Source organism: Myxocyprinus asiaticus, chromosome 28, assembly GCF_019703515.2.
Source record: "Myxocyprinus asiaticus isolate MX2 ecotype Aquarium Trade chromosome 28, UBuf_Myxa_2, whole genome shotgun sequence".
Taxonomy (NCBI): domain Eukaryota; kingdom Metazoa; phylum Chordata; class Actinopteri; order Cypriniformes; family Catostomidae; genus Myxocyprinus; species Myxocyprinus asiaticus.
Genome location: NC_059371.1, coordinates 41753201 through 41780176, shown reverse-complemented (window position 1 = coordinate 41780176; position 26976 = coordinate 41753201). Strand labels below are relative to the sequence as shown.

The 26976-nt window shown below is 43.6% G+C and overlaps 2 protein-coding genes across 3 annotated transcripts in view; both read right to left on the bottom strand.

Annotated features, from left to right (window-relative positions):
- Positions 1-26976, bottom strand: part of LOC127418542 (uncharacterized) — a 164512-nt gene that overhangs the window by 26435 nt on the left and 111101 nt on the right.
- LOC127418573 (zinc finger protein 501-like) overlaps positions 1-26976 on the bottom strand; it is a 116765-nt gene that overhangs the window by 47894 nt on the left and 41895 nt on the right. The window contains exon 1 of one of the 2 annotated variants that reach the window (XM_051659191.1): positions 8779-13501. The exons of the other annotated variant lie outside the window; for it this stretch is intronic. The gene's annotated coding sequence lies outside the window, so the exon portion shown is untranslated. Of the gene's footprint in view, positions 1-8778; positions 13502-26976 lie in introns of those variants that run through there. 2 annotated transcript variants of the gene reach the window in all.

The window sequence follows — 26976 nt, the reverse complement described above, 5'->3', positions numbered from 1 at the left end:
CGGCGTTGTGCTCATGTAGATGAACAAAATGGGTCTCCATTCTTGTCTTTAAATACCCATAATAAAACATTACGGACCTGACAGTTACAGATCGCTTTATATCAGATCATCTGGATAGGGTATAATTGAGAGAATCAAACATCCACCACTTCTTCTATTACCATGATGATTCCGATAGATTGCTAATAATTGCTTTGATCTGTGACGTGTTTCAAGTGTGCTGGATCTACAGCCAACATTTGGGGAGGGATGACAAATTTTGTGATTTGGATTGTAATGTTAATCATTTATCATTTCATAGTAATGCTCAGTGTGGACCCCAAACACATGCTAGAGGGTGCTGTGAAGGGTTTATGATTATACATACAGTGCATTCATAAAGTATTAAGACCCCTTCATTTTTTTCACATTTTGTTATGTTGTAACCTCATGCTAAAATGCTTTAAATTATTTTTTTCACATCTACACTCCATACCCCATAATGACAAAGCAAAACCCAGATTTTTGATAACTTTGCAAATGTATTAAAAATAAAAAACTGAAATATCACACTGACATAGTAGTCACACCCTTTGCTATGACACTTGAAATTTAGCTCAGGTGCATCCCATTTCCCAGGATCATCTTTGAGATGTTTCTAAACTTTGATTGGAGTCCACCTTTTGCAAATTCAACTGAATGGACATGATTTGGAAAGGCACACACCTGTCTATATAAGGTCTCACAGCTGAAAATGAATATCAGAGCAAAAACCAAGCCATGAGGTCAAAGGAACTGCCTGCAGAGCTCAGAGACAGGACTGTGTCACGGCACAGATCTGGGGAAGACTACAAAACATTTAGGCTGCACTGAAGGGTCCCAAGAGCACAGTGGCCTCTATAATTCTTAAATGGAAGAAGTTTGGAACAACCAGGACTCTTCCTAGAGCTGGCCGCCCGGCCAAACTGAGCAATCAGGGGAGAAGGGCCTTGGTAAGAGAGCTGACCAAGAACCCAGTTGTCACTCTGGTTGAGCTCCTGAGAACATGTGTGGAGATGGGGACAACCATCACTGCAACACTCCACCAATCTGGGCATTATGGCAGAGTGGCCAGACGGAATCCTCTCCTCAGTGCAAGACACATGAAAGCCTGCTTGGAATTTGCAAAAAAGCACCTAAAATCCTCTTAGACTGTGAGAAAAAAGATTCTCTGGTCTGATGAAATGAAGATTGAACTATTTGGCCTCAATTCCAAGCATCATGTCTGGAGGAAACCAGGCATCACTCATCACCTGTGCAATACCATCCCAGCGGAGAAGCATGGTAGTGGTAGCATCATGCTGTGGGGGTGTTTTTCAGCGGCAGGGACAGGGGGACTGGTAAGGGTTGAAGGAAAGCTGAATACAGCAAAATACAGAGATATCCTTAAAGAAAACCTGGTCCAGAGCACTCAGGACCTCAGAGTGGGCCAAAGGTTCACCTTCCAACAGGACAATGACCCTAAGCACATAGCCAAGACAATGCAAGAGTGGCTTAGGGACAACTCTGTGAATGTCCTTGAGTGGCCCAGCCAGAGCCCGGATTTGAACCCAATGGAACATCTCTGGAGAGACCTGAAAATGGCTGTCCACAGACAGTCCCCATCCAACCTGACAGAGCTTGAGAGGATCTGCAGAGAAGAATAGTAGCAAATCCCCAAATCCAGGTGTGCAAAGCATGTCGCATCATACCCAAACAGACTTAAGGCTGTAATCGCTGCCAAAGGTGCTTCAACTAAGTACTGAGTTAAGGGTCTGTCAATTTGATATTTCAGTTTTGTTTTTTTAGCTTTTTTTCTAAATGTGCAAATTTATCAAAAATCTGGTTTTTGTTTTGTCATTATGGGCTATGTATTGTAAATTGATGTGAAAAAATCATTTAAAGAGTTTTAGCATAAGGCTGCAATATAACAAAATGTGAAAAAAAATGAAGGGGTCTGAATACTTTCTGAATGCACTGTACAAATGGTTTGATATACTTGTGATGAGTACTTTCTAGATAAACTTCATAATTTCTAGATATTCATTTCTAGATAGACTTTAGATAAACATTAATTCCTACACTGGTTAAAAAGTATCTTGCAGTTTCCTTATTTTTATCATTATCACATTTCTGAACATCTGGGTTATTTTAAATGTATAAGATTTTAATTTATTTTATATTTACTGTTGACTACTTCCTGTGAGGTGCACTTGATGGGTAAGGTGTTTTTTGTGCATTTGTCTTACAAACCTATGTTTTCTATAATGAAAAGAACTTTGATTTCTCTAACCAGGCTGCCATGCATTCTTTTTTGTTACTAACAATTTTATTGATTCCAAAAATAAAACAAACAAACACAACATAAAAAATGGAATCAATTATTCACATTAACAACCTCCCCCCCCCCCCCCACCCAAACATGCAGAACTGTGGTTGCCAACAATTAGATCATCAAAATAAAATAAATACAAAAAATATATATATAAAAAACAAGATATACATTCAAACAAAATCAATAAAACACATACCCAACTAAACGTCCTGGTGGAGGGAACGAGACATTGTGTCGATATAGTGACACAAGGGGTCACTCTTGGGAGCCCCAAACACCTCTGCTTTTGTAAAAAGGCCAATTGGCGAGTGGAATTTGCATGCCACTCCCCCGGACATATGGGTATAAAAATAGCTGGTATGCAACCATTCATTCAGGTTTTGTGCTGAGGAGTCAAGACAAGGTACCGGCCATTTCAGTGGGTAGTTCATTGTTGTGGCAGGAGGGACACAACGTCTCGTTCCCTCCATCAGGGAACGGAGGTTCCGAAAGTAACCAGGACGTTCCCTGTCTGTCACTAACTCGAAGTTGTGTCGATGTAGTGACACTAGGGGTCCCAATACAAAACGCCACAACTAGCTGAACTGTGTTACGTGGACTGGCGGTGCGAGACGGGCAGACCACTGTGTGCCTCATAGCCAGCGCACCAGGCTGTCACGTAACCTCCCCCAACGCTCTTATTAGCTTCGAACGGTCCTTCGGGAACAAGTCGACTGCCCAACAAATAGGGACAGGCTAGCCCAGCCGTGGCCTCTTTTCCACTTTTTTCTCCCCAAAAAGAGTAGAATTTGTTTATCGACTGGGGGCCATAAATATCTACGTTGGGGTGGTGTCACTCCCAAGGGGAAGACACCACGGAGACCACACTCCGCCCAGAGAAGGGGGGGGGGGGGGTATTTTGAGTGGAAATACGTCACATGGTCTTACCGAGTCTTGTCGGAAATATGTCATGTGGAGAAGTCGCATGGTAGGTCCTACCCGAGGGGGGAGGAGTTTCTACAAACATGGTGACCGGGAGCAGAGGGGCCTCTGCCCAAGGAAGATGCAGTTCACCTATGGGGAACCAGCATATGTGGAGCACCTACCCCAGTACAGGGCCTAAATAGCACACGTACTGGGTTTGCAGCGAGTTTCTCCGAAAACTCGTCTGCCACAGCGCTAATGAGGAAAGTCATCCAGGGATCACAGCTTGTGAACATGATTGAGAGTCAAAAGCGCACATCTTCACCTCAAGGGAGGGGAAAGGCGCTATGCGCAAGCGGTACTTACCTGCTCGTACCTGACAATACACGGGACGAAACCGGCTCAACCTGGAGATTGTAGAACCTCACAAAGGTGTTGGGTGTTTCCCAGCCTGCTGCTCTGCAGATGTCTGCCAAAGAGGCACCACTGGTCAGGGCCCAGGAGGCCGCTACACTCCTAGTAGAGTGGGCTCATAACCCCATGGGGGGGCGGCACGTCCTGAACATTATATGCCATCACAATGGTGTCAATAACCCAGTGGGCGATCCTCTGTTTGGAGACAGCGCTTCCTTTCCGCTGTCCACCAAAGCAGACAAAGAGCTGCTTGGAACTTCTAAAGCTCTGTGTGCGATCCAAATAGATGCGTAAAGCACGCACAGGCATCAGCAAAGCCAAAGCTGGGTCTGCCTCCTTCTGGGGCAGTGCTTGCAGGTTCACCACCTGATCCCTAAAAGGGGTCATGGGAACCTTGGGCACATAGCCCGGTCGGGGTCTCAGGATCACATGAGAGTAACCCAGACTGAACTCCAGGCACGATTCACTGACAGAGAATGCCTGCAGGTCCCCTACCCTCTTGATGGAAGTGAGCACAGTCAGGAGGGCAGTCTTCAAAGAGAGTGCCTTAAGCTCAACTGACTCCAGGGGCTCGAAGGGAGCTCCCTGTAGACCCCGAAGGACTACAGAGAGGTCCCATGAGGGGATGAGGCACTGTCTGGAGGGATTCAACCTCCTAGCACCTCTTAGGAACCTGATGATCAAGTCATGCTTCCCCAAATACTTACCATCCACTGCATCGTGATGTGCCGAAATAGCAGCTACATACACCTTCAAGGTGGAGGGGGACAGCCGCCCCTCCAGCCTCTCCTGCAGGAAGGAAAGCACCGATCTGACTGCACATCTCTGGGGGTCTTCGCACCAGATGCCACTTCAAGGTATACAGGCACCTCGTAGAGGAAGCCCTAGCCTGAGTGATCATGTCTACCACCATGGGTGGTAGGCCATTTAGGTCTTCCGTGTCCTGTCCAAGGGCCAGACGTGGAGATTCCAGAGGTCTGGTTGCAGTTGCCAGATGGTGCCCCGTCCCTGAGAAAGAAGGTCCTTCCTCAGGGGAATTCGCCAGGGGGGGCTGTCACGAGGAGTGTGAGGTCCGAGAACCACATCTGGGTGGGCCAGTAGAGTGCTACTAGGATGACCTGCTCCTCGTCCTCCCTGACCTTGCACAGGGTCTGAGCAAGTAGGCTCACTGGGGGAAATGCATATTTGCGTAATTCCGGGGGCCAGCTGTGTGCCAGCGCGTCTATACCGAGGGGTGCCTCGGTCAGGGTGTACCAAAATGGTGGGAGGATTCCTGGGAAGCAAACAGGTCTACCTGTGCTCGACCGAATTGACTCCAAATCAGCTGGACCACCTGGTGTGGAGTCTCCACTCTCCCCTGAGTGTAACCTGTCATGACAGTGCGTCCGCTGCGGTGTTGAGGTCACCCGGGATGTGAGTGGCTCGTAGCGACTTGAGGCGCTGCTGACTCCAGAAGAGGAGATGGCGGGTGAGTTGTGACATGCAACGGGAGTGTAGACTGCCTTGATGTTTGATGTATGCAGCCGTCACCATGTTGTCTGTCTGGACCAGCACGTGCTTGCCCTGGATCAACGGCCGGAACCTCCGCAGGGCGAGCAGAACTGCCAACAACTCAAGGCAGTTGATGTGCCAATGCAGCCGCGGGCCAGTCCAGGAGCCGGTGGCTGTGTGCCCGTTGCATACGGCGCCCCAGCCCATCTTGCAAGGCACGGTTCAGTACTCACAGGTCAAAGATTGGCTGCAAACCCACCTCCTTTCTTTGGTACGATGAAGTAGGGGCTGTAAAACCCCTTCTTCATCACGGCTGGAGGGACAGGCTCTATCGCACCCTTCCGTAGAAGGGTAGCTGAACCTGGGCGTGTGCCTGGTGAACTGAATCGTGTAGCCGAGTCGGATGGTCCGGGTCAGCCATCACGACGGGTTGGAAAGCAGGAGCCACACATCTAAACTCCGGGCGAGGGGGACCAAGGGAACAATCACGTCAGACGTACCGGCGGGTGGGGCCTCGCAGTGGGGCAGAGTCTGAGGCGCCACGTCGAGGGGGCTCGAACCCCGTGGCCATGCTGAGTCCAGAGACATCAAAGCACTTATCTGGCTCCTGACGCCCACCATAGGATTGGTCGAGGAAGGGGGAGGAGGAATATCGTCCCCGCAGTCCATCGGAACCAACCCGGTGTGGGCATGTTTTTGCCACAGCTGGGCCTGCAGGGGCGGGGGGTCCGCCGCTGGAGCGCCAAACCTGCTGAAATGGGATGGTGGACATTTTGGGTACCGCAGCCTCTTGGGCATGCGGCGAAAAATGAAACAAAAGATTCTCCTCCCGGCCCTCCACTGGGGTATGGAATGGTCTGTCTACCAGCTCCATAGAAGCGAGTCTCTTCGTCCCTGGGTCGCCCATCTCAGGGGCGCTTCGAAGACTTCCTTGGGTTCTTGGCGGCCGGCCGTGAGACGGGTGGCGTCTGCTTCCAGCGGTGGGCTCCACGCAGGGGCCGGGCCACGGGGGCGGCCACGGGGGGTGTCACCCGGAGAGCGAGGTCAGTCGCCGAGTGCAGTTCCTGCATCAATCCAGGGTCAGAACTACCCTCGTGCAGCTCTTTTAGCGCCTTGGCTTGGTGTACCTGCAGGAGAGCCATGGTGTACAGGGCGGAGGCAGCTTGTCCAGCGGGACGGGAGCTTCAGGTGCCCGTGCCAGGTGGCGGCGCTCTGTTGGCACAAGTGCTTATGGGCGCCTTATCCACCTGGGGGATCACCGAATACCACTTGGCCGCCCCAGCATCGAGGGTAGTGAGAGCAGGGGAGCTGAAAGATCTGGATCGGGTAGTGAAAGGTGCCCCCCACGATCTTGCCAGCTCCTCATGCACTTCCGGGAAGAAAGGGACAGGGGCGGGGCGTGGCCGTGAACGGCGCTCTGGACCCAGGAACCAATCGTCAAGCCGCGAGGGTTCAGGGGAGAGTGGAGGGTTCCACTCTAGCCCGACGCTCGCGGCTGCCCAGGAAAGCAGGTCCGTCATCTCCGCGTCAGCCTGAGACTGGGTGACCATACCCAAAGGAGGAAGCCCAGCCGAAGCCTCCGTGTCAGACTGGATGAGCCCGCTGCTGCGCTCAATTAACTCATCGTCTTCCCGGGCCCCGAATAAGAGGTCGAACTCGCCCTGAGACGAGCCGGCGGTCTCATCCGAAAGCCCGACTGGGGCAAGTGAGCATGCTGAGGAATGGGAGGTCCGTGGGGGGTTACCCGGTGGAGGTGGGTTTTGTGGTGATGAAGAAGGAACATTTGGCCCACTAGGTCCGGGATTGTGTGCATTGGCTTCCCGATCGGGTTGTTGACATAATCAACTAGTTCCTGCAATGCTTCATCACAACGCCTAATATTGTAGCTGTTAAGGTTATCTCTCTCCTCTACGGAGAGATGGAGGACAGCAGCGACCACATCTTGCAGCGCTGGGTCGACTACCTCTGTGGAGCTTCAGCTCCAGTCACGCAGGGCGATTGGTGACTCATTTTACTGGGGCAGTAAAAATTCTTGTGACAGTGGCTCTGATAGCTTGTTGTTTTACAGTTGCTATAATGCTGACACGAACACACAGTTGAGAGGCTTCGACCTGTGGCTTACGGGCTACTGTTATGTAATGTGCAAATTTCACTGCGTTCTCTCTTTGGTGGACGTCAATGAAGTGACTTGGCACCTCTCTGTAACATTTAGATGAAAGCATTAGGAGTTAAATAACAACAACTGCAGGTTTTAAGCAGACTATAGTAAATTTACCAACCCCTAATTCACTCTTAAGAGCACTTTCACACCACACTGGCTTATGTTTGGCAAGTTTTGAGAAGTAAACTGTCAAACAGAACCAAACTTTGAAGTAATGATTCAAGTTATTACTTTGGATTCTTATGCATACACACTATGACAGAACTGGCACGTAGGATGCCTCACATGGGGCACCAATTATCACGTAGGGCTTTACTGGTTGTTTAGATCAGTGTTACTATCAGAAATAATTAATAATTATTTCTTTAGTTATTAATTAATATTTAAATTAATTAATTGAATCTAACTCATTAAAACCTCATATGGGGCTCCAGTAAATGTAGTGCACTACATTTAGGAGCGGGTTTGGTTATTAGCAATAATTAATAATTATCAAAGACAATTATTAATTATTAAAATCAATAGAACATTGATGAGAATCAATGTTAGCTTTTTCTAATCCTTTAAATCAACAATTATCAAAGATAATCGTTAATTGTAAACATCGATGAAACATTAATTAAAATTAACACTAGCTTATTGATCATTCAAATTCAACAATCATCAAAGATAATTATCAATTATCAAAAATCAATAGAATATTACTAAGGATTAACATTGACGGGGCACCACCCTGGAATCAGGGACTAATAACCAGATAGTATAACAGTCTCAAAATTAGATTGTTTTCTTAGGAAAATCGACATCCAAAGAATATCGATTTTCGGGAAAAAAAACAATGAATGAAGGCTTGAATCCGAGCACTGACATCCCGTCAGCATGACACAGGCGTATGCAAAAGAAACCAAAACACTTCTCTATGTAATATAAACAAAGTTTATTTATGCAGTAATATCAATTAATAATTAATAAAATGCAGTCAATAAACTTCCGACTTACAACTACAAACTAAACAGTGATATGATTTGATATGGAAATCAAAATAATCCTATAACACATGAGGGTGTGTGTTTTTGTGAGGGGTTGCGTGTGTGTGTGTGTGTGTGTGTGTGTGTGTGGTTAGTACGAGAGAGACAGAGAATAAAGTGACGGCCCTAAAGCCGATTTCGCGATCGTGGGAGAGAAAGCAGCTGTTAGTTTATCGCTCAGAGATGTGGTGGATGGCTCATAAACAGTCCCGCGTTCTTTGACTCTTTAATGGATAAAATCAGTTGCTGGTCTCACCCACGATGGTGAAAATGCACAACAGTCCAATTTGGTTGGACCACAATACAGCAAATCTCATTCGTGATAATTAATACCCTGAGTATTAATAATGAGCGGACATGGCAGTCCGTAAACTGTACAAGCAAAAACCTTGAAACACAAGAATAACACACTATAATATTCTATCTCTGCCCAGACATAAACCTCTTACTTGAATCGCATGAGGACACAGGTAGAATGTGTGTTCCTCCGTCCTTTAACTCCGACCCGGTTCCTTGAGGCTCGGGTGATGACGGGAGGCCGTTTCCTCGCTCTGTTGGCGGACACGGCTGTTGATTCTGGACGGGCTGGCGGAGAACTCAGAAATGTCGACTTGATTGAAGATGGAAGAGAAATCTTTAATCTATTCACTTCTGCAGGCAAACAGATGAAGATGCAGATTGCTCGGCGGTCTCCTTCGGATCCATTAGAGTGTGCAGTTGAACGCAGAGTAATCTCAACTCATCAAGCGAGATGGAGATTGTATGGCCACAGTTTCAAGTCGGATGTTACTTCCTTGTGCCACGAGGTTGCACATGAGAGCAGCGATGAGCTACGTCTATACTCTGTGAACAAAGTTGCTGGAAGCAAATCCCGGAAGCATTTCAGAGGTATTTCTACTCCTGATGATGTCATGGTTTGAGGGACGTTCTGTTGTGTGCCTCATCCAATAGGAGTTGAGAGTTCGATCCTTTAGTGAGCAAGGCTTCATGGGATTTGTAGTCTGTTTTGGACTCCCTTTGTTTGATTTTGGCGCAATTTTTATCAGTAAGATTTACGACCTGGTATGTGGGGGCTTGAGTTAGGTTTTTACGACTGTGTTAGGCCTGCCTTTGTCTTCTATCTGAATACATGAGGCCCAACACAGAACAATACTCGGGAAAGAGGGCAACCCTGCTGGGTGCCCCTATCCAGAGTAAAATAATCTGAAATTAATCCATTTGTTTGTACCGCCGCTAATAATTATAATAATTTTCTTTATTTATCACACATTATACATTTGCACATATACAGTGAAATTCTTCTTTTTCACATATCCCAGCTAGGCTGGGGTCAGAGTGCAGGGTCAGCCATGATATGGTGCCCCTGGAGCAGATAGGGTCAAGGGCCTTGCTCAAGGGCCCAACAGTGGCATCTTGGCGGTGCTGGGGCTTGAACCCCCGACCTTCTGATCAGTAACCCAGAGCCTTAACCGCTGAGCTACCACTGCCGGGTGTCTATAAAGTAACTTAATCCATCCAATAAAAGTATTTCCGAACCCGTATATTTCCAAAATCTTAAAAAGATAATCCCATTCTACCATATCAAACACCTTTTCGGCGTCAAGTGAGATGGCAGAGACCGGAGACTGATTATTCGCCACTGACCTCATGACATTAATGAAACGCCTAATGTTATCATAAGAGTTACGGCCCCGAATAAACCCCACCTAATCTATATGTATATGAGATGTCATAACTTTACTTAATCGGTTAGCCAAAATTTTTGCCAAAATTTTTACATCTAGCTGGATCAGGGAAATTGGACGGTAACTCTTTCACTCACTTGGATCTTTGTCTTTTTTAAGAATCAGACTGATCCGGGCTTTTGTCATGGTTGGGGGAAGCTTTCCATTCTTTAAAGATTCTGTATAAACTTCTAACAAAATTGGAGCCAATTCTGTAGCATAATATCTCAAAAATTCAGCGGCAAAGCTGTCTGGCCCGGGAGCCTTGCCTGTAGGCAAGGCCTTAATTACCTCGTCAAGCTCCTCCAAGGTTATCTCGGAATCAAAAGAATTTCTTTGCTCGGTCGTCAATTTAGGGAGTTCTAATGGTTCCACAAAGTTTCTAATATCTTCATCAGTAGACGAAGACGTGGAACTATAGAGATCAAGATAGAATTCTTTAAAAGCATTATTAATATCAATGGCCAAGGTTTCACCACCAGCAGATTTTACTGAGGGAATGGTAGAAAAAGACTCTCTCTGCTTTATATATCTAGCCAAAAGCTTCCTTGCTTTGTCCCCCGACTCAAAGTATGACTGTCTTGCCCTGAATAACCAAAACTCCACCTTCCACAACAAAATAGTATTATATCTATATTTCAGTCGGGTCAATTCTCTGAGGCCATCAGACGACATTCGGCGCTTCAGCTCTGCTTCTGCACTTTTAATATTTCCTTCCAACTCCACAAGTTCTTGTGCTTTAGATTTTTAGATGAATGAGGCATACGGTATGATCCAACCCCTAAGAACAGTCTTAAGTGCCTCCCAAGCCATGCCCACAGAGGATACTGAGGACCAGTTGGTCTCCATTTAAACGTTGATTTCAGTCTTTAACATTTGTTGGAAATCAGGATTTTGCAAAAGGGATACTGTAGAGCTGAGGAGGGCGGGGCCGGGCTGGAATGACGCACGCCCGGTCCCCAATCAGCCTGATGGGGCGCGCGAGGGATAAAGGTGGCCGGGGACGATAGTTCGAGAGAGAGAGAATTAATGGCAGCTGTACTGTGTGTGTTTATGTTGGTGTGTTTTTGGATAAATTGTTTATTAAATTATTATTTAAGTTGTCAAGCCGGTTCTCGCCTCCTCCTTTCCCTCGAACCCCCTTACAGATAAATTTAAATGCCAGTTTTATGATTTCTTTTTCTCTGTGTGTGGCAACACCTCTAAACTCACCAGGGCATGATCTGAGACTAAAATGTTTCCAATTGAGCAGTCAACAACAGAAAAAATGTATAGTCCCTACTAGATGGGTTCAAAAGTCGCCAAATATCTACAAGACCAACATTTTTACACATCCTGTGAAGCGTCAGTGTTGCTCTAGGACGCTTACACACTTTTGCTTCACTATGATCAAAGACTGAGTCCATCAATAAATTAAAGTCTCCTCCCAATATTATATCATGAGGGGCTTGTAATATCCCTTCAAGATCTAGAAAAAAGCCCTGATCATCAGCGTTAGGTGCATAAATATTAGCCAAAATCAACCTTTGCCCCTGAATGTCTGCTAAAACAATAATGACTCTTCCTAATTTATCATTAATCTGTTTGAGAAATTTGAACTCCCCTACTCTTACTCGAGCCAGCACTAAAGAAAACATGTCCACCCCATATCTTCTCAAATTTTTCAGCTTCCTGCTGGGAAAGATGTGTTTCTTGAAGAAACACTATATCATATTTCTTACGCTTAAGAAAAGAGATATCCTTCCTTCTTTTAATGGGGTGCCCCAACCCATTCACATTCCATGTGGAGAGAGATAATCCATTCACATTAACATTTGACATATTGATATAATAAAAAAAAAATTGTGTGTCAAAAGCAAGATTATACAGACCACATTAATGCAACAATCAAACCCTGAACTTCACCCCGAACAAAACAAACAGAAAAAAGAAAAAAGTGCGCATTAACCCCGCGCACGACAGCGCCAACCGGCGTCAATCCCTCTAAACTCAGAAGGTCCATGTACGCATACGAGAGTCCCCGCGACAACTTTGCCATTGGATTGCTCAAACCCGGTGTATCTATACAAATTTGAGGCAAAATTACATAACGGAAAATACTTTGTAAAACAGGCCCCAGCCAGCAGGCAGAATAAACACAAAGAAAGTGTAGATTCATTCACAGAACTGTCTTGAAGGTGTGTTCCTCCACAAAACAAATTCCAGCTGATATAAAGCCATTCAGTTTCCAGACAAACAATTGTTCAGTGAGACAGCTGTTATGAGTGCAGCAGATGACGTAATCATTCTAATGTCCCTTAAAAATACTCCACAAAAACAAACTCCAGCCAACAGGAGGCATAAGCACAAAGAACGAACAGATTCATCCACAACACTGTCCCAAAGCAGTGTTATTCCACAAAACAAACTCCAGCCGCTAGGCGGAACCAGTACAAAAAAAAAAACAGACATCCCGGTTCCTCGGATGATCAAGTGTGTATTGAGCGAGTCAAATTCACTCGGAGGCCATGTAAAAAATATACACCATGACTTACTCAGTCCGTCAACTTTATAAAAGACATCCTTTATGTGGCATGTAGATATTTTGCGGTCATCCATAGTGTGCATTCTCAATCTGGCCGGGAACTTCAGTGTAAAAACTGCAGTAATAGTCTTTCGATCTTCCATCAATGCAAATGTTTCTTGGAATGTCATGCCACAAAAACAAACTCCAGCTGCTAGGCGGAGCCAAGGCAAAAAGAAAAAAAAATGCCGCCCAGCTTCCTTAAACAGTCAAGATACTGAACAGCGAGTCAGTCCACTCACATAAGAAATGCCTGATGGTTTACTCACCCATAGTTTGTATGAAGGCCAGTGCCTTTTTGGGGCATAAAAATACTTTGCTGCTGTCCTTGTTGTCTATTCTCAGTTTGGCCGGAAACATCAGTGCAAAAGCGATCTTCCGTTGATTTAAGAGTTTTTTACATTCCTTGAACCGATCGCATTTCTCTCTTGTCGAATTCGCAAAATCCGGGAACAAGAAAATATTGTGATTCTTCCAAGAAAGTTTTCCTTTGCTCCTCGCCTGGCGCAACATGAAATCTTTATCGGATGATCTCAGAAATTTGGCCAGAATTGATCGGGGCCTGTGTCCCTCAGCAGATCCGAAAGCCGGATCTCTGTGAGCTCCCTCGATTTCCAGTTTATTGCCTGTTATGTTGAGCAGACTTGGGAAGAGCTCATCCAGGAATTTCACCATATCTCTGCCCTCTTCATGCTCAGGAATTCCAACAATTTGTATATTGTTCCTTCAGCTCATATTTTCAAGATATTCCAGTTTTTCCAAAATGCATTCCAAGTCTGTTTTGGACGCAGGCGGATTAGCGGATAATTCCCTTTCAGAAGACTCCAGATAATCGATTTTTTTTTCAACATCTTTCTCTCTTTTGACCAACTCGGAGAACTTTGCTTCCATCGCCGTAATCGATCGACGTATTACAGCGAGATCCTCCAAGTCAGCAACAACCTTTGTCAGCATCACTGAGATGTTGGACAGTTGACGCTGAATATCTTCTCCTGACGCACTTTCCAATTTGAGTCCCCAGCTCGCAGGCCCATCAGAGGCCTCAGCTTGAACACGTAAGTGTCTTTTAATGTCTCCAGAGTCTGAGGAGTTTGCCATGATTGCCTCAAAGAGCAAATATGTAACTGGGTGTATTGAATCTCACTGGTTATAACATGAAAATAATAAAAAAACTAGCAAAGTGCACAGACCTCGTGATTCACAAATCTGCTTCTGGCATGGCGTCACGTGACCCCCGGCTGCCATGCATTCTAATAAAAAATATGAAGTTCCTTTTTAGCTGAGTACAGTTAACAGTATAAAAATCGACATGAATCAACATTAAGTTAAAAAACAAAAAAATCGAGATTTTCATTTTTTGCCATATCACCCAGCCCAACATGCAGTGTTTAATTTTTATTCATTGTCGTTATTACATAAATGGGGAAAACCCGAATGTGGTAATGGGGGCATTGCGAGCGACATCTGTGAAGAGTGAGGCCAAGAGAGTGAGTGCGGTAAGGTTGACACCTATGGGAAATCACCTCAAACAGCTGTTTTGTGTTTGCAGTGAGAATGGAGAAGTATTTAAAGGGCAATCCAGATCGCCAGAAGGGGAGAAAGAGCCGAGCCTGAACTTGTGTGTGTGTGTGTGTGTGTGCATTTTGGTGCGCTGAAAAGCATTGTAAAAAATAAAGAGTTACGAGAGCTGTTAACCTGGCCCCTGCTTCCTCCTTGTGAGAGTATTAGAATCTTGTCACACTGGTGCCGAAACCCAGAATAGGAGGAATGATACACTGCCATGATGTCCTCGCCGCTGGAAGAAGTCTTCAAGTCCCTCGCCAGCATCCACCAGGCAAACACCAGGCCCCCATGGAGTTGTGGAAGGAGCAGAAGCATTTTGAGGTGCTCCTCCAGACCCACACATATCCGCACACTAACACTGAGCGAGGTCGGCCACCTGTTTGCTTTTGCACAATAGCTCCGCGACGCCTGCTGGCGGTGGTTGCTGGCTGAGGAGGGTGACATCGACAATGTAATCAACAATCATGGTGGTGGAGCAGTTAGTCTCCCGGCTGCACAAGGGGATGGCGGAGTGGGTCCAATGCCACCATCCAGCGTCACTGGAGGAGGTGATCCAGTTGGCTGAGGACCATATAGTGGCATATCCGGGGACTGGTGAGTCCATTTTCTTTCTCTCTCTCTTTCTCCCTTCCCTCCCCCTCCCCTTCCCCTCATCCTGTTCCTGTTCCACAGAAACGCAGAACACCCTAACCAAAACTGAGGTGTTCATCCTGTTGGCTGTCCCTAACCCTCTCCAATCTCCCCCACAGGCTGGTGAATCCACTGCCACGGGTGTGGGTATTAAGTCTGGGCCGTTCTACTGGAGCTGCAGGGGTCCTGGGTACTTCCAGGACCAGTGCCCCATGATGGAGGTGGAGACATTGGTCCAGGTCCCAGACATACCACTGGCCGCCCCCGATCATGCAGGAACGTACCGGATACCTGTGAGTATGGGGGGGGGGGGGGGGAGGGATACATATCAAGCCATGGTGGATTTAAGTTGTAATCAAACCTCCATTCACCAAAGCTTGATTCAATCTGAGGCTTTGGATACAAGCCGGAGGGTGAAGGTAAGGTGTGTGCATGGGGATATTCACAATTACCCGTTAGTGACCATCATCATTTAATTTCGGAGACAAAAGCATAGTGTCGAGCCTGCGGTTAGTCCCTACCTCATTCATCCACTAATCTTGGGTACGAATTGGCCAGTATTTACTGCTTTATTGGGGAAATTTGTGTGGATGGGTCCTGTATCAAAGTGTCTTGTTGTGTGGTTTGAGATTCAATGGCTGGGGAGGCAGAGCTGGGGCCATCTATGTCAGTTCCGCGTCAGGATGACAAAAGGGAGGGGGAAGTTTCAGCTTCCCCAGCCCTTAGAGGATTCCCTGCAGGGGATTTCCCTCTGAAGCAGACAAGAGACGAGACTCTTAGGCATGCCTTTGATCAAGTGAAAGTGATTTATGGTCAATGCCTCTAGCCAGTCATTGCACTCGCATATCCATATTTTTCAGTAATTAAGGATTGGTTGTATCGAGTGACACAGGACGCTCAGACAAAGGAAGATACAACCCAATTGTTAGTACTGCAGAGCCGTCAGGAAATGTTGTTCCAGACGGCTCATTGTAATCCAAAGGCAGATCACTTGGGGCAGGAAAAGACAATGAACAGTCTAATGGCCCATTTCTATTGGCCAGGCATTCATGGAGATGTTTGCAGATGGTGTGCGGCATGCCGTGAATGTCAGATGGTGAATCCACCGGCCACCCCAAGAGCGCCATTGCACCCGCTTCCCTTGATTGAGTTCCCCTTCAAATGAATTGGCATGGACCTCATTGGGCCATTAGAGAGGACGGCACGTGGGCATCACTTTGTGTTGGTTCTGGTGGACTATGCAACACGATATCTGGTAGCAGTGACTCTGCGCAACATCTCAGCAGTTAGTGTTGCGGAGGCACTCTTCAGAATAATCTCCTGAGTGGGAATTCCAAAAGAAATCCTCACCTGAAGTCATTGAGATGGGCGGGACTCACGGCAAACCCTAAGAAGTGTGCAATTGGATGGGTGGAAACATGGAATCTGGGCTTCCACTTGGGTCATGGACAGGTGCGACCCCCAATTGATAAGACCACAGCACTTTCAGCCTGCCTGAGACCTAAGACCAAAAATGAGATGAAACATTTCCTGGTGCTGGCTGGCTATTATCATAGGTTTGTTCATAATTATCTGAGCATCACCAGCCCGCTGATTGATCTTACTAAAAACAGGGCTCCAGATCCGGTCCAGTAGACGAAGCCATGTCAGCAAGTGTTCAAATAAGTGAAAGCTGCACTTTGCGGCAGGCCATTATTGCACTCCTCTGACTTCTCTCTCCCTTTTATCTTGCAGACGGACAGGGGGCTGGGAGCGGTACTGTCCCAGATGGTGGAGGGGGAGGAAAACGGTTTAAAAACCAAAACGGTTTAAAAACCCTTAAACTTTGACCTCTTTAACATAAGTATGGTATCCATCAAGGCTGCATGATGGATTGAAATAAGATTGAAATAACATTTGTCCTTACACGATTGCTACACTTCAAAAGTCAATGTTTTAAAATATAGTCTGCATTGAGTGCTTCAGTCAGTTCTGCGTGAGCGAGCGGCGCCCTCTAGTGGTGTGTACGGCACATGCTGAACAGCACAATAATATAAGATCATGCTTATTAAATAACGATTCAAATTGCTAGGTGTGTCAAAATGATCCCTTCCCAAATGTTGGCTATTACTGCAATAAGACTGAAACATCACAGATCAAAGCAATAAAAAGTGATCTATGTTAACCATCATGGGGAAAAATTACTGTATGATTCATCATATGATTTGATATGAAGTGTCCGTACCAGTCACGTCCGTAACGCAATAAGCCCCGTTCACACTGCCAGCGACATCGCGCGACAAAACGACACGAGCTTTCGCGACCGCTGGAGATAGAAATCGCCGTGGAGAGCTACAAGACAAGTTGAGAAAATGTTAACTTTATGCAAATGACAAGCGACATTCGCAAGCGACTACCAATGAGAGTGAAGACGGAGGAGTCACGTCATCCAACTCCAAGTAGTGAGTGAGATACTGGAGTCGAGATGGAGAAGGAAAAAGTTTCTGTGAGCAATTTCACTGTTCTGTATAATTTGTCTATAACCATATACATGGATATGAGCTACTAAAATGATACGTGGAAAACCGTGTCAGCATTCTGAGTAAGTTTGATTAATATATTGATATAACTTTTGTCTTGTTTAATGATATGATGCATTAAGCGCTGCTGCAGGTTATATAATATGCTCTCCACTGCAGAATGGGCATTTTTAGAGGCAAAAGAACTGATTTCTTGTCAAATTAGAACGACATCTTAGTTTTATCGGCAGTATCATCTGTAATCAGCATTCCAAACGCTACTATGGCAAGTTGTGCAGTCCACCAATAACGTTAGAGCAGCGGCAACAGAAGGAACGCCCACCAGCAACACAGATCGCAAAGTCGTGCGACACCAAGAGACAATGCCGCCAGCAGTGTGAGTGGGGCATTATAATGGGTGTTTAAATTAAAGAGAGACCATTTGTTCTTTATATTAAAATATGAAAATAATTAAAATAATCATACTTAATTATAATGCTAAAAAATACTTTAAGATGTATGCCTACAAATTATAAACAGACTCTTTCAGAAACTTCTAGAATCAAAAATTATCCATGATTAATTATTTTAATCAGAAACATCTAGTTTCTAGCGAAAGTGCCTTCAAATATTTTCTTGGACAGTGGGGGGCCTTGGAGTCAAAAAGGTTGAGAACTACTGGTTTTAAGGATATAAAATTAAGTTCTAAAACGTTACATACGTGACAAAGTACTGAAATACAGCAAACTCCATTAATGTTGCTTCTTCCATTGCTGAAAACCACTTATCTATATATATAGTTATATATATAGATCAGTGCTGAAAACATAATTTTTCCATGGTACAGCTGACATTTCAGTGGAATTGACAAAAATACAAATATGTACCTTTGTAAAAGTTAACAGAGCACTTAAAATACCAATAAAAATAACAGGGAACTTTTAAGTGACATTTGAGTTATTAAACCGCCTTTGCTGTAACAGATTCTGACATAACAGTTGATAATCATAGAAATATATAAAACAACATTAAAGGAAGAAAAATACCTAAAGGAATGAAATCCTCATCATCTTCATCACTCTGTTCTTTCTCTGTTGATGTCTCATCATCATCTTCATCACTTTGTTGTTCTGCTGTTGTGTTTTCTTCTTTTATCTTCTCCTGCTTCACTTCAATCTTCACTGGTGTCTGCAACATCTGCTGTTCATCATCATCTTCATCACTCTGTTGTTCCTCTGCTGTGTTTTCTTCTTTTATCTCCACCATCTTCACTTCAATCTTCACTGGTGTCTGCAGCATCTGCTGTTCATCATCATCTTCATCACTCAGTTGTTCCTCTGTTGTGTTTTCTTCTTTTATCTCCTCCTGCTTCACTTCAATCTTCACTGGTGTCTGCAGCATCTGCTGTTCTCCAGTGTTACAGACAGAAGTCAGAGACTCTGTGGAGGTTTGATCACCCTGATTACTGTCACACACACTCTCCTGAGCATCAGTAGAACAGAGTAAAGTGAGCTGTGAGTCCTGTGTGTCTCTGGATCTCTGTTCAGAGAGTTTTTCCAGCAGCTGCTGTGGTCTAGACTGATCTCTGCCGCTCCACACTGAATCCTGACATTCTGTGGAGGTTCCATCAGTCACACACACTGAAGATTGACAGGAAAACTTTTCCAGCTCCTGACAAACACAACACAATCACATCTGTACCGTTCATCATCACAGAGTCACAGTCATATCACACCATTTGAAACTTACTTACAATCTCAACTTTAACTCGCTCAAAACAGGTACAGCGTGAAACGAGTTCTCTCTCCTTCAGCTTTGTGTTCAGTGACGTCACCTCTTTCTTCAGTGACGTCACCTCTTTCTTCAGCTGAGAGATTTCTGTGATGAAATCATCAATATCCAGCATGGACAGATCAGTTCCTACTGATTTACAGAAGATCACATCCACCTGCTCTCTCATGATGAACATCTGAACACAAAAACATCATCATTATAATGGACTGACATTCATCAAACTCTAAAACATTATTATAATTACACACACAACAACAGACCTGTTAAACAAAATAGCTTTCTGTCTTGGTATATCTTAGGAATTTTCAAGATTGGCTCCTAAGTATCAAGTCAGGTCTGCAGTCGCGGTCTTGATCCGGATCCTCAAAAGGGAAGAAATGAGTGACACAGACACAGAGCATGCGTCAAAGATTTCTCGTACTTTATTGTTCAGCACAACATGATATATCTTTGTAAGAACAGGAAAAGCAGTACATTAACTACATTATCCAATGAAATCAATCATTACCTTATTTAGAGAAAGCATACATAAAGATTCTACATTAATTATGTAAATGTAACAAAATATTCTAGAACAGAGAAGTGGTAGTTAACCTTTAGCTTAAGACACTCAGAGAAGAAAAACAGGAAACCCTTTCCACATGATTTCCGTTACTGACCCACACACAGTATGAAAATAGGAACTGAGCACTAGCTGTCAAATGTCAGCTTAAACATACAGTAATCTTAAAAGCGCCATTTAACCTACATTGAAATTGTCTGTTATCACTCATGAGTTCTTGTTTAGAAAGAGGTTTATATTATAATGTACAGTAATTGTCCACTATCTTTTGCACATTGAATAAAATGTCCAAACAATACACACATCAGTTTCATTTAAAAATCCAGGTTGTTGTACTGATTTATTTCATACAATCTAAATCTGTATTTAGTTTTTTTATTTGATTTCATAAAATTGTGTAAAATGTAGGCTAACTAAAAAGATTATACATGCAAAAGGTTTTAAAACACTGTAACAATGTTGAGAATGAGTCGAGAAGCGTTAGATTCTCACTTTTATAAGTGCAGCACATTGATCAATTAAACTTCAACATACCGATTTATTGATGTGAACTGGGAAGTGTGGTGGAAGTTCTGTAATAAAAGACTCAAAGACTATCTAATAAGTATTTAATGAACACACTTGCAAGTGGACTCAAAAACCATACAGAGAATTCTCTCAGGTAATGAGCAATGATCCCTCAACCTTCTCAGCCTATATGGGCCCCAAGATGCACCTGGGCTCAATCATTCTGCACCTCTGACATGCTGACGCACACAATATAATTTGTTTCTCTCTGGGTTTAGCTGCCCCCACCCTTGTGACAGCTCTAACCTCCTCAACACTGTTTGAGTTACTTGTTAGATAAGCAACAGGAGGCATGGGTGCAAGGCCACTCTTGTCTTCAGAAATGCAGGGAGAGGGAGTTCAGTCATGCACACAGAGAAACACAGAAAACACACAGTATATGAATTTACAGTATTCACTTAAGACTTAATATATGATTGTGATTACACATTATTAGTATATAGCATTAATTTCTATTACAGGAAGCTAACTCAAATCTGCCATCTCATTATTGCAGACTTGTGTTGTAACATCGAGAAGTTGTTGTTGTATACCAATTTACTGTCATAAATTTGGAACGTACATTAAAAGTTGAATCCAAAGTAAAATACCGGTAACTGTACAGGTCTGGAAAGCAGATGTTGATTTACAGATGCTGATGGACTACAAAAGACTCAGAGTCAGGTTGATAATCATTAAGATGCAGTCATGTTACAATCTTTTTGTAAATTGTATTAGTGCTGTTAGGCTTCTGAAATGTGTAGTTCAGTGGTCGAGGAAATAAACAGTCCGAAAATATCAGCCGGTTTCCTCAAAAGGACGTTTCGAGTCGAATAAAATCTGACAATACTGGTATCATAAATTGTGATTCTTTACCTCATTTCATGTTAAAAAACAACATTTTCCAGGCTTTTATAGCTAATGCACATGCGCATTCTAGGGTTGATTGACAGATGATGTCTGTATCTAAAAGGTGTTTGTCTCTTTTACCTGTACGGCAGGGTTCTACATCCGTTGACCGTTGGGCACTCGGAGCTCCTTGGTTGAGCGTTCCAATTTCTCCTATTCATTTTAATAGAAGTGGCCCAATAATTGGTAATCAGAATACAGTTACATTCAAAAAGTATTTTGATTACTGAAGAGATTACTTTGCATTTTATTGTCATTTGTTTCATTTAATATTTAGTCCTTTCAGATGGAAAACATTTATACATATAAATGACGCGATCCAAAGTGCATTTGAACAGCGGTGAAACACTTTCTTATGATGTGTAACATTCATACGAGCAGACAGAGAAGTACGTTTGAAGTAAGTTTGGAGCAGACGAAATAGAAATAAACCTTGTGCAAATTGTCAGCTTTACGCTAAGCTAAAATGCTATTTCTAGCCATTTTACATGCACATGTTACTAGGCACGATCATATTTATTTTTTTTCTAGTAAGACCTTTGATATTAGGGCAAAAATCGTATTCTTGATAATTATTTTTTTATTGTTTTCCTGTAAAAATATCAAAAAATCCTTAAAACAAGATCAATTTGATTCATCTGGTTTTAGAAACAACACTGCATAACATATTTAGGTTTTTCAGAGAATGTATTTTTAACATGTGTATTTTGTCTTACTGTACTTGCAGAGTTTTAATAGTCAAAACAAGTGAAAAATTCTACCAGTGCTGAAGAAGTAATCCAAAGTATTTCGAATACGTTACTGACCTTGAGTAATCTAACAGAATACATTACAAATTACATTTTACAGCATGTATTCTGTAATCTGTAGTGGAAAACATTTCAAAAGTAACCTTCCCAACCCTGTGTGCATATATATATATATATATATATATATATATATATATATATATATATATATATGTGTGTGTGTGTGTGTGTGTGTGTATATACACAAACAAATTAATTGTAAGTGCCTCGATTTTTGCTTTCTTTAAAGAGAAGGAGGGACGAGTCAAAATAAATTTTTGTGGCAATCAACAACATTATGCCACAATTTAATGCTATCGATTGAGCTTAACTTGTAGTGAACCTGGAACATCCCTTTAAGTTTTTTGTTTTTCTGTCTCTGGACGGTTACATTACATTATTATTTATTTTCAGCCCCAGAAACAAATAGCAAAATAGCCACTCCAATATCTTGACTTTGTTGTCCTTAAGCCATTTTGCCACAAATTTGGAGGTATCCTTGGGGTCATTGTCCATTTGGAAGACCCATTTGTGACCAAGCTTATACTTCCTGGCTGATGTCTTGAGATGTTGCTTCAATATATCCACATAATTTTCCTCCCTCATGATGCCATCTGTTTTGTGAAGTGCACCAGACCTCCTGCAACAAAGCACCCCCACAACATGATGCTGCCACCCCTATGCTTCACAGTTGGGATGGTGTTCTTCGGCTTGCAAGCCTCGCCCTTTTTCCTCCAAACATAACAATGGTCATTATGGCCAGACAGTTAAATTTTTGATTCATTAGACCAGAGGACATTTCTACAAAAAATAAGATCTTTGTCCCCATGTGCACTTGCAAACCCATGGTGTTTCTACTTGCGTACTATTGTTTGTACAGAATGTGGTACCTTGACACATTTGGAAATTGCTCCCCAGGATGAACCAGACTTGTGGAGGTCCACAATTTATTTTCTGAGGTCTTGGCTGATTTCTTTTGATTTTCCCATGATGTCAAGCAAAGAGGCACTGAGTTTGAAGGTAGGCCTTAAAATACATCCACAGGTACACCTCCATTTCTGTACAACAACTATCAGAAGCTAATTGGCTAACTGTCTAAAGGCTTGACATAATTATCTGGAATTTTCCAAGCTGCTTAAAGACACAGTTAACTTAGTGTAAACTTCTGACCCACTGGAATTGATATATAGTCAATTAAAAGTGAAACAATCTGTCTGTAAACAAATGTTGGAAAAATTACTAGTGTAAGCACAATGTAGATCTCCTAATTGACTTGCCAAAACTATAATTTGCTAATATTAAATCTGTGAAGTGGTTAAAAATGAGTTTTAATGACTACTTAAGTCTACCTAACTTAAGTGTATGTAAACTTCTGACGTCAACTGTATATTTATATACAGTCTTATGCTAAAATACTTAAATAAAAATGTAAAAAATCTCATCAATCTACACTCCATACCCCATAATGACAAAGCAAAAAAAAAAAAAAGATTTTTGATAACTTTGCAAATTTAAAAAAAAAAAAAAACTGAAATATCACATTGACATAAGTATTCAGACCCTTTGCTATGACACTTGAAATTTAGCTCAGGTGCATCCCATTTCACTGGATCATCTTCGAGATGATTGGAATCCACCTGTGGCAAATTCAATTGATTGGACGTGATTTGGAAAGGCACACACCTGTCTATATAAGGTATAACTGCTGAAAATTAATATCAGACCAAAAACCAGGTTATGAGGTCAAAGGAACTGCCTGCAGAGCTCAGAGACAGGATTGTGTCGAGGCACAGATCTGAGGAAGGCTACAAAAAATTTCGGCTGCATTGAAGGTTCCCATGAGCACAGTGGCCTCCATAATTCTTAAATGGAAGAAGTTTGGAACAACCAGGACTCTTCCTAGAGTTGGCCACCCTACCAAACTGAGCAATCAAGAGAGAAGGGCCTTGGTGAGAGAAGTGACCAAGAACTCGATGGTCAATCTGGTTGACCTCCAGAGATCATGTGTGGAGAAGGGAAAAACTTGCAGGAGGACAACCATCACTGCAACACTCCACTGATCTGGGCTTTATGGCAGAGTGGCCAGACGGAAGCCTCTTCTCAGTGCAAGACACATAAAAAAGCACCTAAAGGACTCTCAGATTGTGAGAAACAAGATTCTCTGTTCTGATGAAATGAAGATTGAACAGTTTGGCCTCAATTCCAAGCATCATGTCTGGAGGAAACCAGGTACCTCTCATCATCTGCGCAATACCATCCCAACAGTGAAGCATGGTGGTGGTAGCATCATGCTGTGGGGGTGTTTTTCAGCGGCAGGGACTGGGGGACTGGTTAGGATTGAAGGAAAGCTGAATGCAACAAAATAAAAGATATCCTTAAAAAAAATCTGATCCAGAGCATTCAGGACCTCAGACTGGGCCGAAGGTTCACCTTCCAACAAGAAAATGACCCTAAGCACACAGCCAAGACAATGCAAGAGTGGCTTAGGGACAACTCTGTGAATGTCCTTGAGTGGCCCATTCAGAGCACGGACTTGAACCCAATTGAACATCTCTGGAGAGACCTGAAAATGGCTGGCCAACAATGGTCCCCATCCAACCTGACAGAGCATGAGAGGATCTGCAGAGAACAATGGCAGAAAATCCCCAAATCCAGGTGTGCAAAGCTTGTCGCATCATACCCAAAAAACTTGAGGCTGCCAAAGGTGCTTCAACTAAGTACTGAGTTAAGGGTCTGTATGTCAATGTACGGAGCCCAGAACAGAATCTCCAGCGTTTCTGCACACTAACACCGAGCGAGTTTGGCCGCCTGTTTGCTTTTGCACAATAGCTCCGTGACACCTGCTGGCGGTAGTTGCTAGCTGAGGAGGGCGACATCAACGACATCATCAACATTGTGGTGGTGGAGCAGTTAGTCTCCCGGCTGCTGCAGGGGACAGCGGAATGGATCCAGTGCCACCATCCGGCATTGGAGGAGGCGATCCAGTTGGCTGAGGACCATATAGCGGCATATCCAGGGGCCGGTGAGCCCTTTTCTCTCTCTCTCTCTCTTTCTCACTTCCCACCCCTTCCCCTCATCCTGTTCTTGTTCCCTGGAAACGGGGAACTCCCTTACCAAAACTGGTTCCCTGGTCCCATGGGCCGTTCATCCAGTTGGCTGTCCCTAAAGCTCTTTGTTCTCCCCCACAGGCTGGTGAATCTGCTGCCACGGGTGTGGGCGTGAAGTCTGGGCCAGTCTGCTGGAGCTGCGGGGGTCCTGGGTATTTCCAGGACCGATGCCCCACGATGGAGGTGGAGACACTGGTCCGGGTCCCAGACACGCTACAGGCCGCCCTCAATCAAGCAGGAGTGTACCAGATACCTGTGAGTATAAAGGGGGATGCATATTGTAAGACTGGCACAAAATTGTCTGCATCACTCCTGGTAAAAGTCAAAGAACTCTGCAAGAACCAACATCATAATACTCTCACACAGAAGACATCTCCACCTGGGACAACACACCCAACTGATTAGGGACCATAAAACGCAAATCACACTCACATCTGTTGTCTCTCTCTCACCTCAGGTCACTTTAAGGACACCAAAAAAACGAAATTATGACTTATCCTGTTCTGTAATGTAAAAGGTTTTTGATCATGCATATTTGGTATCATCTGAAAGATCTCACTGTGACTGGTAACACCATCTCATTACCTTCCAGCAAAATCAAGTCACTAGTAAGGTTTCAGAGTTTAGTAGAATTCTGTAAGTATCAGTATGTCCCTCCCACAGGAACCATATGGAATTCTTTGTAAACATAAATGCAAGCTTCAAAGAACTTGCCCCTAAATTGTAAAACCAGATTCTAAATAACATCAAATTCACACATCTGAAATAACAATAGAATGGTTTGGTATTTAGGGAGAGATGACAAAGGAATCAGGGTCTCTGTAGCCAGATGATCCACACAGTAAACATTGTGTGTAGTTTTTTCTCTACCAGGTAATTGCAATTTGAATTTCTTTGAATTTGAATGTATTACTATTACCTGGTAAATAAATTGTTATTATGATTCATTCTGAAGGACTGTTTTCTAGTATATTTCTTATTAACTACATATCTATGGTCAGAGTTGGCTTAACTAAGCTACTTCAGAAGTAACCCATTAGTTAAGTATGTAAAAGGATAAAAGGATAAAAAAAATAAATCTATAATAGAACTTAGCCAAGTAGAATTAAATGGGAATACTAAGGGTAGTCTGTAAAACAGAACTTAATTGACTGGGGCTAAACGGTGAGTCGAGAATCTATATGAACTTAGCCAAATAAGACTAAACGGATAAAGCCGAGAACCTATAAGGACTTAGTCTTAAACTTACTAATATCTGAAACTGATAAGTTTTGTAGTTAAAGGACCTGTGTCCAACCAGCACAGGACCCAAATAACATTGAAATAACAAATGCAGTCTAGAAGAGAGAATTACTAAAAATAATCAGATACAAAACTTAAATTCAGAGCATAGATACATCAACAAGGTTTTTTCATAATTGGAGTCAGATGAAAAAAAATAAAAATTAATGATCAAATTAATAAAACATGGAACTCAAACAAATAATCAAAGTATTATTTAATGTCTCGCACGATAAGACAGAACACGCAGGAGACCATCAGCCATGCCATTGGATACCGTCCTTGGACAATTGGGTGGCCTCCCCCTTACAATATCAAGCCTTGGTGGATTCAGGTTGTAATCAAACCTCCATTCACCAAAGCTTGATTCAATCCGAGGAATTGGAAACAAGCCGGTGGGTGAAGGTAAGGTGTGTGCATGGGGATATTCACGATTACCCATTAGTGAATGTCATCATTCAATTTTGGAGACAAAACCATAGTGTTGAGGCTGCGGTTAGTCCCCGCCTCACCCATCCACTAATCTTGGGTATGAATTGGCTGGTATTTACTGCTTTATTGAGGGAAATTTGTGTGGATGGGTCATGTAACTAAGTGTCTCGGTGTGTAGTTTGCGATTCACTGCCTGGGGAGGCAGAGCCGGGGCCGTCTACATCAGCTCCGCATCAGGATGATGTAACGG